At 37.0% G+C, this 9,639-nt stretch overlaps 1 protein-coding gene across 5 annotated transcripts in view; it reads right to left on the bottom strand.

Annotated features, from left to right (window-relative positions):
* LOC130917361 (muscleblind-like protein 1) overlaps positions 1-8,949 on the bottom strand; it is a 138,939-nt gene extending 129,990 nt beyond the window's left edge. For all 5 annotated transcript variants that reach the window (XM_057838687.1, XM_057838689.1, XM_057838690.1 and 2 more), the window contains exon 1: positions 8,814-8,949. The gene's annotated coding sequence lies outside the window, so the exon portion shown is untranslated. The remainder of the gene's footprint in view (positions 1-8,813) is intronic.
* Positions 8,950-9,639: the final 690 nt, after the last annotated feature.

Here is a 9,639-nt window from a genome sequence, read left to right as displayed (position 1 = left end):
GGTGCCAATACTTTTGTCGGGCCCATTTTTGGTGTTTTTTGTAAAATTATTATGATTTGATTTTTTATCATTCTCTTTCATATTTTTTTATTGCAAGCAAAATAAATGAAGATATTACTATCAAAGCATTTGTAATTGCAATCATTTTCTGGGAGAAATTGAGAATTATCTGACAGAATTGCAGGGGTGCCAATACTTTTGGCCAGCAGTGTATGTCTTTGCCCTGCTTAAGGTATTACGGGTTCCTCTAAACCAATTCTGTTTTCAAAATGACTGCGCCCGAGGTTTGCTCACTAGTGGTTTCATAAGAGCTTTTTCCACCTGAAAGTACATGTGATGTCATGTTATAATGGTTAATTGCAAATTCAAGTTCATATTTTTTTCCTATTTGCTATTTTATGACCGTCACTATTTCCTCCTTAAAATGTTGTGCTATGGCAAAAAATGGTTCCTGCAAGGATATTATTTCGCAACTGAATGATTTCTCTGTATTTATTATTAAGTGAATGTTCAAAAGGTAACACTAGCCACTGTTTTGCCGTTGTATTGGTTCTCATTAGACCATGCAAGTGTATTTCTCTCCACTTTATTGCTTCATAACTACGACGGCGCCCAGTAGATGTGTCATTTGGACATAAACACGTTTGCTTGTTCTTTTTAACGTTTCTACGAGCGATGCGGTCATTTTTCTCGGCGAGAGCGGCATGAGGCCAAACAGGCAGTAATCTCTCCACTTCTGCCGTCTATGACTAATGGCTCACGTTGACACCGTAATCTGCGAAAATCACGGCGGGCAAACTCCGAGGGGGCCAGCTGTATTTACCAAAGATTACATCTTCAGCGAGTGTGTGTTAGGGGCGCGACAGCTTTACAGACTGCTGGGAAAATAGCAATCACACGCCATTGACTGACTCGCCTGTGATTTTGGCACTCGCCAAATGCTCTCAAAGGACTCCCCCCAGCCATTTTTGTCTGTCTAAATGGCAGTGGCACGCTCTGTGTTGTAGTCCCGTCACCTTCCTCTGGATTAACCTTGATCAAAGCAAGATGTTTTTGCTATTTTTGTGAATGCATCTTGACTTTTTACTCTATGCTCACACACATCTGCATTCTACAGACAACACATTTAGCACCAGAATTTGGGCACGGGAGAGTTACAAGATTTTTTTTTTCCATGTAATTCCACAAATTCCAAGCGGTCTTTTCTCCTAACACAGACACATCACTGTTCATGCGTAGATTTTTAGATGCTGTTCTTTCCTCCAATGACCTTGTATTTCTGTCTGATCTGATCTGCAGCGACACCTTTTTTCTCTGGCACACAGTGATAGAGAAACAAGGAGGAACCACGGGAGTGAAGAGGTGCTGGGATCAGAGGAAGAGTGCATTTGCCTGCAGTGAAGTAGTAGCAGTTGATGTCACACAGCTGACGGTACTTGGACAGCAAAATTGGGAGTTTTTTTTTTTTTTTTTAATTCATTTCCTTTCAGGCTGTTACATTCATCTTTACAAATACAGTTCTTCTGATTTCAACTGGTTACATAACAAGTAACAAAAACTAATAAAACAAGATTAAAATGCCTGAAAGGGAGTGTGACGAAGAAATGTATTAAATCCCACCCCAAATTCTCACTAATGATGCAAATAAATAAAATATTTTCCACAACCTGTTTTAGGTAGTTACATAGTAGACATTTTTTTCCGACAAAGGTAAAGGAAGAACAATACCCGCAATGGCAATTTCCTCTGTCAGCAAAGAGAAAAAAAGATATGTAAATATTAGGCCTGTCAACAATAACGCGTTAACGACCATGATTAATCTGGAAATGTTAACGCATTAAAAAAAAATAACGCAATTTACCGCTCACACTAAGTTTGGCCACAACTGCCTCCCGTAGTCCCACACGCTGATGTTTACATTCTCCGTGCAGCAATGCAGGACAAAATGCAGCCAGCCACGATGAATGAGGATGATGACCCAGGACTGCTTCATGGCAAATTCCGTTTTAAAAAGCTGCTTAATGGAAATCTGGATTAAACAAAAGTTGTGTGCACATACTGCTGTGATGAACTGTCCTTCCGTCGAAGCACAACCAGCCTAAAGTACCACCTTCAGGCTAAGCATATCTTCGCTAGTGTTAGCAATGATGCTAACACCGCAAAAACAGGCCGCAGTCATCAAACTACGGTACACTGGCAGAGTGTGGACTCGGACTTGTCAACAAAAGGACAACAAGTAGGTTGACTACTGCTATCGCTAGATGGGTAGCCAGAGACTGTAAATGGTGTTAAATGGTGTTATACTTATATAGCGCTTTTCCACCTTTCAAGGGAGACCCATTAACTTAGTCGAAGACAAGGGCCTTGAAAATCTCATCCAGATAGCATCGGGCGACCCAACATACAGAAAGGCTTCACGGGCAACTATTGCCACAAAAATTCATGAACTTTTTGAAAATGAAAAGGCAACGAAGGTAGAGCAACTAGCCAGAGTTACGTTTGTTGCACTCACAGGAGACCACTGGACAAAAAAAGGGTATGACTGGCTACCTTAAGCAGTGTTTCTAAACACCTTTACATGCATTTTAGTGTAATGTTTTTCAGTTAAGTGTGTGAAAATTGACAAATTATTATTATTTTTTTTTTAATCTCACACAGTTTCCAGGCCATTTAGTGTAAAACTGCAAATGCTGCATTTATTTTTGTGAAATGTTTAATTTAACAGACAAGTTGTCATTTTTTGAAACACTAGCTGTTGTTACTGTATTGTGCTTGTCTGTTCTTTAAGTTGGCAGTTAATTTTGGGCAATAAAACTCTATTTGGTTAAGTATTAATTCATTCATACATTTCATCTGAAAACAAATTTTAAGTCAATTATAGTATTTTCCTAGATTTTGTTTTCCTGAAGAACAACTTTATTCATCCCGAGGGAAATGTGATTAATCATGATTAATCACACAGTTGACATATGATTAACTAGATTAAATTTTTAATCATTTGACAGCACTAGTAAATATATATATACTAGTATATACGGTATAATTACATATATACATACTAGCAATGGTAATAAACCTACAAACACACAGTTAACAGTAACATAGAACACTGATGTACATTTAAGATCCTCTCTGAATACATTGTGACCAAATCAAATGTTTATAGCATAATTTAAATATCTCAATATTTTTACACTGTTTAAGTTGTGAACTCAGACTCTGTTCCATAACTTCAGTCTGCGTACAGACAACCAAAAGCTTTTGCGAGTTGTTCGAAATTTAGGAAGTGTGAACTCCCCGTAATCTCTTAATTTCCGAGCTCGATTTCAAATGGCAAAACGTTTTTGTAAATTTGCAGGGAACATAATGTTAAAAGCTTTATACAGAACTATAGATGTGTTATAATCGACAAGTTCTTGAAATTTAAGAAATTTAGTACGAAGAAATAGTTCATAGGTGTGATCCAGAAACCCAGTCTCATGAATGATGCGACGAACTACTTATATTTGTACAATGACTAATGGATTTGTCGTATTATCATAGGTATTCCCCCAACTTCCACTCAGTATGTAAAATATGGAAGAGTCAAGAGTTTCTGTTTTTTTTAAATACAAAGATAATCAAATAAATACAGATGAGCTGTCCCAATCGAATCACGTAGTCTCACTCTCACTCTTGCTCCTTTTCTTGGTCAGGCAGTGCACTGGAGTTGCTTATTAAAGTTAACTATGATTGGCAGACGTTAAAGTTTGATCTTGCCAGAGATGCCGGGAAGCCGAAACTTCAAAGCGCCGCATGTGTCAATCATCGTTTATCTTTTGGAACAGCTGCTGTGGCAACTCATTGTGTGTAAGTGAACAGATTGAGCAGATTTGAGTGGAGTCACTCAATGAAGCGTTTAGTAAAGACAAGCATTTTTCTACTTTATTCTTGTTTAAAAATAATTCGGTGGGACAGTAACATGTTTAAAACTTATCTTAATTACAGTATTACATTAAAAGTGCTATATATATGGGCTGTCAAAATTATCGCGTTAACGGGCGGTAATAAATTTTTAAAATTAATCACGTTAAAATATTTGGCGCAATTAACGCACATGCGCCGCTCAACAGATTAAAATGACAGCAGTGTCATGTCCACTTGTTACTTGTGTTTTTTGTCTCCCTCTGCTGGCACCTTGCTGCGACTGATCTTATGGGTTTAAGCACCATGAGCTTTGTGTAATTATTGACATCAACAATTGCGAGCTACTAGTTTATTTTTCGATTGAAAATGTTACTAATTTTATTAAAACGAAAACATTAAGAGGGGTTTTAATATAAAATTTCTATAACTTGTACTAATATTTATCTTTTAAGAACTACAAGTCTTTCTATCCATGGATCGCTTTAACAGAATGTTAATCTTAATGCCATCTTGTTGATTTATTGTTATAATAAACAAATACAGTACTTATGTATGTTGAATGTATATATCCGTCTTGTGTCTTATCTTTCCATTCCAACAATAATTTACAGAAAAAGATGGCATATTTTATAGATGGTTTGAATTGCGATTAATTCCAATTAATACATTTTTAAGCTATGATCAACTCGATTAAAAATTTTAAAATCGTCTGACAGCCCTAATTTTTTAATCCAACATGTCTTATATGTACAGTATATCTTTCCAATTCAAAATCTGAATAAATACATTGAAAAAAAATTGGGGGGGGGGGGGGCACTACCTCGCCAATTTTCACTTATCGCAGCGGGTTTTGGTCCCCTTTAATAGCGAAAAACGAGGGATCACTGTATTGAAAATTGAGAGGCTTCTTGAAATCTTGGTTTTCATGTGTCTTATAACCCCCCCCAAATTTGTTTTCAACATTTAAAAAAAAAAAGACAAATTAAACACCTTCAATATTAAATATACATTTTTACATTCCCCGAAATCATTGCTTTAGTTTTAGTTATACTCAATAATTATTTATTTATATCCATCCATTCTTTACTTAGGTTTAGTTCCTTGTTCACAGTAGTTATAATTTCAGTGTAACTGTCACTACTATAAAGAAAATATTAGTGTCATTTGTGAACAGAATGAGCTTTATTACTTGGAATACATTAAAAATACTAGTATCATTTATATACACAGATAAAAGTGTAGGCCCCAACACTGACCCCTGGGGAACCCCACATGAAATACCCAGGTTGTCTGATGTATAAGGGCCTATTTTTTACATATTGTTCCCTACCTGTTGAATAACGTTTCACCTGCTAATAGTCCCAAGCTCCACGACAAATGCCATATTTTTCTAATTTTTCAAGTAAAAATGAATGATTAATTGTGTCAAAGGCCTTCTTGAGGTCAACAAATATACCAACAGCATATTTATTTTGGTCAAGAGCATTTGTAATTTCCTTTAATGCCTTGATTATCACCATTGAAGTAGTTCTCTGTGTTCTAAACTTACATTTATTGTTTGATTTTTCTCAAGGAACTGTAATTAAAAGGTTTTTATATATATATACATATATTTTTAAATTGAGGCAAGAGAGAATTGGTCTAGAATTTGTAAAAATGTGTTTATCATTGCTCTTGAATAATGGTATTACTTTAGCAATTTTCATTTTTTGGAAAAAACAACCAGACTGATGTGATAAATTGCAGACATAAGTTCAGGGCGTTACAATGGAAAATATTTTTTTATTACTCACACTTTGATATCATGATAATTCAACGAACGATTACTTACTTTTACATTTCAATACGATATTAATAATTTCCTCAGATTATCTGTAGCTGTGAGGAACATTGACAATGGATTTCTATCAATCGTTTTGTGACTGTTTTTAACAGTATGGCATGGAATTTCCACAGCCAACTTAGGGCCAACATTTATTATTAAAAAAAAATTTAAATGAAAACCATTCATCATTCATGTTATAGTTGTCTCCTTTTTATCAGTGAAATCATCAGGATATGATCTAGCTGGAGATCCTTGTTTAATTAAATGATTTAATGTATCCCAAGTTGCTTTCATATTATTTTCATTTGCATGTAATCTTTTTGTATAGTACAATTGTTTACATATTCTAATGATATCCGTCAGCTTCTTTTTGTATGTTTTATATCTTTGTTCCACTTCTTTTGTTTTTACTTTGATGAACAGTTTTATATAAATTATTTTTCTTTTTGCAAGCATTAATGATTCCTTTGGTGAGCCAAAGAGTTTTTGTCTTTTTCTTCCCCTTTACACTGTGTTCTTTCACAGGACAGTGTTTATTATACAGGAGGGTGAATAGATATAGAAAATGATCATACGTAGGCACGGTCCAAATTTGATTCCTTATAAACTTTTCATTTAATGTTTACTTTGCTATAGTAACCATGGTATCTTTTTTTGTCTGAAAATCACAATTATACAAAATTTAAAAAATGTCTAGAGGTCAAATATATTACATATAAACAGGCCAAGCTGCTGAAACTTCACCCCCACTGGCAACTAATGTTAGGAAAACAGCACAATTTAATGTGAGTCAACCAACAGTAACATTGGATGGAAGGAGGACAATATGGACTTGTTTTTAGTTTTTTTGCTTTGAAATATCATCTATTTACGGCTTACCCTGCTGGAGCCTTTTACATATGGGTAAAAGACAGACTAAATTCTGGAGTAGTTGCCAGTCAATCACATCACATTGTCATTTGAGTGGGAACTCAACCCATAATGCTTGCACAGAAGTCGGGCAGGTGAGGCATTAGTGACTCTATTCCACAATCTATTTTATAAAGATAAAAGGTTATGGAAATCCTTAAATTACTAATTAATGAACTTCTTATCAGACATCATTTCTCCCATTTTGAGATATAGAGCACAAATGAAAAGTTTGTATCAAAAAATGCTGCCTATTGCAACAAGTGGTCAAGGAACCAAAACCAGGGAAAAAAAAGTTCTTGTCATCTTTTACTGCTTTTCTTTTTAATAACAAGTTACAGGAAGGGTAAGCCGTGTTTAAAAATAATGAAAAAGGGAATACATTAGAAAGTAGAATTATTGAATAGCTGAAGTGTGATAGAAGAAAAGAAACAGCTAACATCTCACCTGCCACCTTAAGGATAAATGGTAAGTGTATTGATCAACCTTGGCTGACCAAAATCAGGTCTGATGGCCATTTGCTGCCATAGCGCTTTTTTTCATTAGTCTGAAATGTTATTTTAAAAATAAAACACAGCTAACATCATGCTATTAAGTTTCTTGCATCTTAGTTTTCAGAGCTTACTGTTTTTGTATAGTCGGTCTATACTGTAAGCTTAGTTTACCGTTCTGAGGTTTGGGGTTGTATTACTTCAAAAAATCTGATTTAGCCAATTAGAGAATGCTCACTTGAGATTGATTGAATCTATTGGTAGTAAAAATACAAGAACCAGTTGATGCATTGCAATTCTACACCAAAGTAAAAAAAAAACTTTTTTTTTTTTTTAAATCTCGCTTCATTCCTGCTTTTAATGATGATTGCATATTGCATCATGTAAGGAAGGTTCATGTAAGATAGATCCTCTGTATATGGGAAACTTAGAAGCTGATAAAAGACAACAATTTAATCACCAGGAGCCCAAGCGGTACCTGACCATATTTCAAAAGTGTCACAATTTACTATTATGGTACTGAAAAAAATGTTCAGATGGAGTACAGATGTTTGCACTATAGCGCCTTGCAGATGTTGTATCACAAAATGTACGAAAATATGAAAAGAATACAAACCAAAGGCATTCAAGGCCACAATCCATTTTCTTTGTTGAATGTCAGACAAAGGGTGAGTATCGTTTTGCCTTCAAACTCTGAATTGTTTGGTAGGCATTCTCTTTTACTGTGATGCTTCTGCATCAATGCATTGCCTTTGGGTGGGTGCCACCTACATGAACCATGTAAGTCTTTTGCCATTGACGATGAAAGATGTCTATTCATGTCGCTCCTTTTATCCTTCTGTGAATTATTTCGTCATTAGTAGACGTCCGATCCATTTGAACTGGGAGGGATTGAACATTGGTTCGTTCGCTGCCTTCCCTCCCTGTATGAAAGGATTGGACATCTAGTGGCATCAGTGGCAACCAATCAGTTAGCGAGCGAATTTACTGAATTGCTGTTCAAAAGACTGATATCATTTCCAACAAACTGCTCACAGATTAGACAATTGTTATTATCGCCAAATGCAAAATGAAATAATTATTGCTTGTGTGCATTTATTCGCGTGGTTTTGAATGTTTTCTTGAGCATGGCTGCCATAACACAATGCGTGTGTAACGGTGTGTGGTTTTTTTCTTGTATTTTATCCACAAATATGAGTGCACAGCATTAACAGTAGGAGTCACACCAAGGTGCAGTCCAACTGGAAGAGTGTGAGAAATAGTCTGCCAAAACAGAGTATGTGTGTCAATGTTGGTGTGTGTAAGTGTGTGTGTGCCAACTACTCCTTGCAACATTAAACACTGACACTCGCCCATTTGTTTGTCCGCTCAGCTTTTTTCCACATTAAAAGTGTCCCACCTCACACTACTGCACATTAGCAGAAAAGCACGATGACCATCGACAGGCTATGTCCATTTATATGTAAACCATCCACACACACGTACACAGATTTATGCAGGGATCCATCCCACTGATCAGCCAGATGGTTAGTACAATATTCCAAAAGTGATATGGCAGATGATAGCAGAACAAAGTAATCAGAGACAACTCGTGCTCATGTCTAAATGCACACATACGCACTGTTTCTCTCTCTCTCACTAACGCACAGACTCAAACACACACACTGAGTAAACAGACTTACTGTGCGCAAGGACTCTCATCTGACTGCTGCTGAGAGGAGAATGGAAAGTGAAAACCTCATGCTTGCTTGGCGGCACTCCTCTCTCCTCTGTCACTGCCCCCTCCTCATCCTCCTCCTTTTCTCTTCCTCCTCCTCCTTCTCTTCCTCCCTCCCTCGCCCTTCACTCTCTCTTCCGCCTTCCCTCTTGGCAGAGGATCGCCGCATTCAGCGCCGCGCACGCCGTCTCCATCTATGGCATCGGCTAAACGTGTCACACACAATTTATCCGCAGCAGGAATCTCACGGCCGGGGTCGTATGCAGAAAGGAGGAGGTGTGGAAGAGGATGAGAGGGGGTTAATAGAGGGGGCGGGAATGAGTGGCTTTGACAAACTTCTGTCAACACTCCTACAATTTCACGTGCTGTGAAAATGCTACCGAGAAGCGGGATTCAAGTGGTCTCCGCTGTTCCGGTCCCTCCCACGTCCTTGTCTTCCCACCATCTGCAGACACTAACGCTCATACAGATGCAGTTATTTGACACAGCACCACCAGCACCTACCAACCTTGCCCAGATAGCAGACCGACGTTGAATTAACGTTGATTTTCCGTCAAAATCGTCAGTATGGTTGATATTGAAATTTTAAACAATAAACAATGTTGAATCAACATTGCAAATACCGATGACACCTGACAGTGACGTTGAAACAACATTGTTCTATAATGGTAGGGGTGTGACAAAATACTGAAATGGTGATATATCGTGATAAATTGCATCCATAGACAGAGTTTGACCTTTAGGGCAGGGGCGAACAACATATTGATGTCCCCGAAACGCAGTGTCAGCAA

Source organism: Corythoichthys intestinalis, chromosome 6 (assembly GCF_030265065.1).
Source record: "Corythoichthys intestinalis isolate RoL2023-P3 chromosome 6, ASM3026506v1, whole genome shotgun sequence".
In the NCBI taxonomy this organism is placed as follows: domain Eukaryota; kingdom Metazoa; phylum Chordata; class Actinopteri; order Syngnathiformes; family Syngnathidae; genus Corythoichthys; species Corythoichthys intestinalis.
Note: the sequence above shows the minus strand (reverse complement) of the source record. Positions and strands in the feature narration are given on the sequence as shown.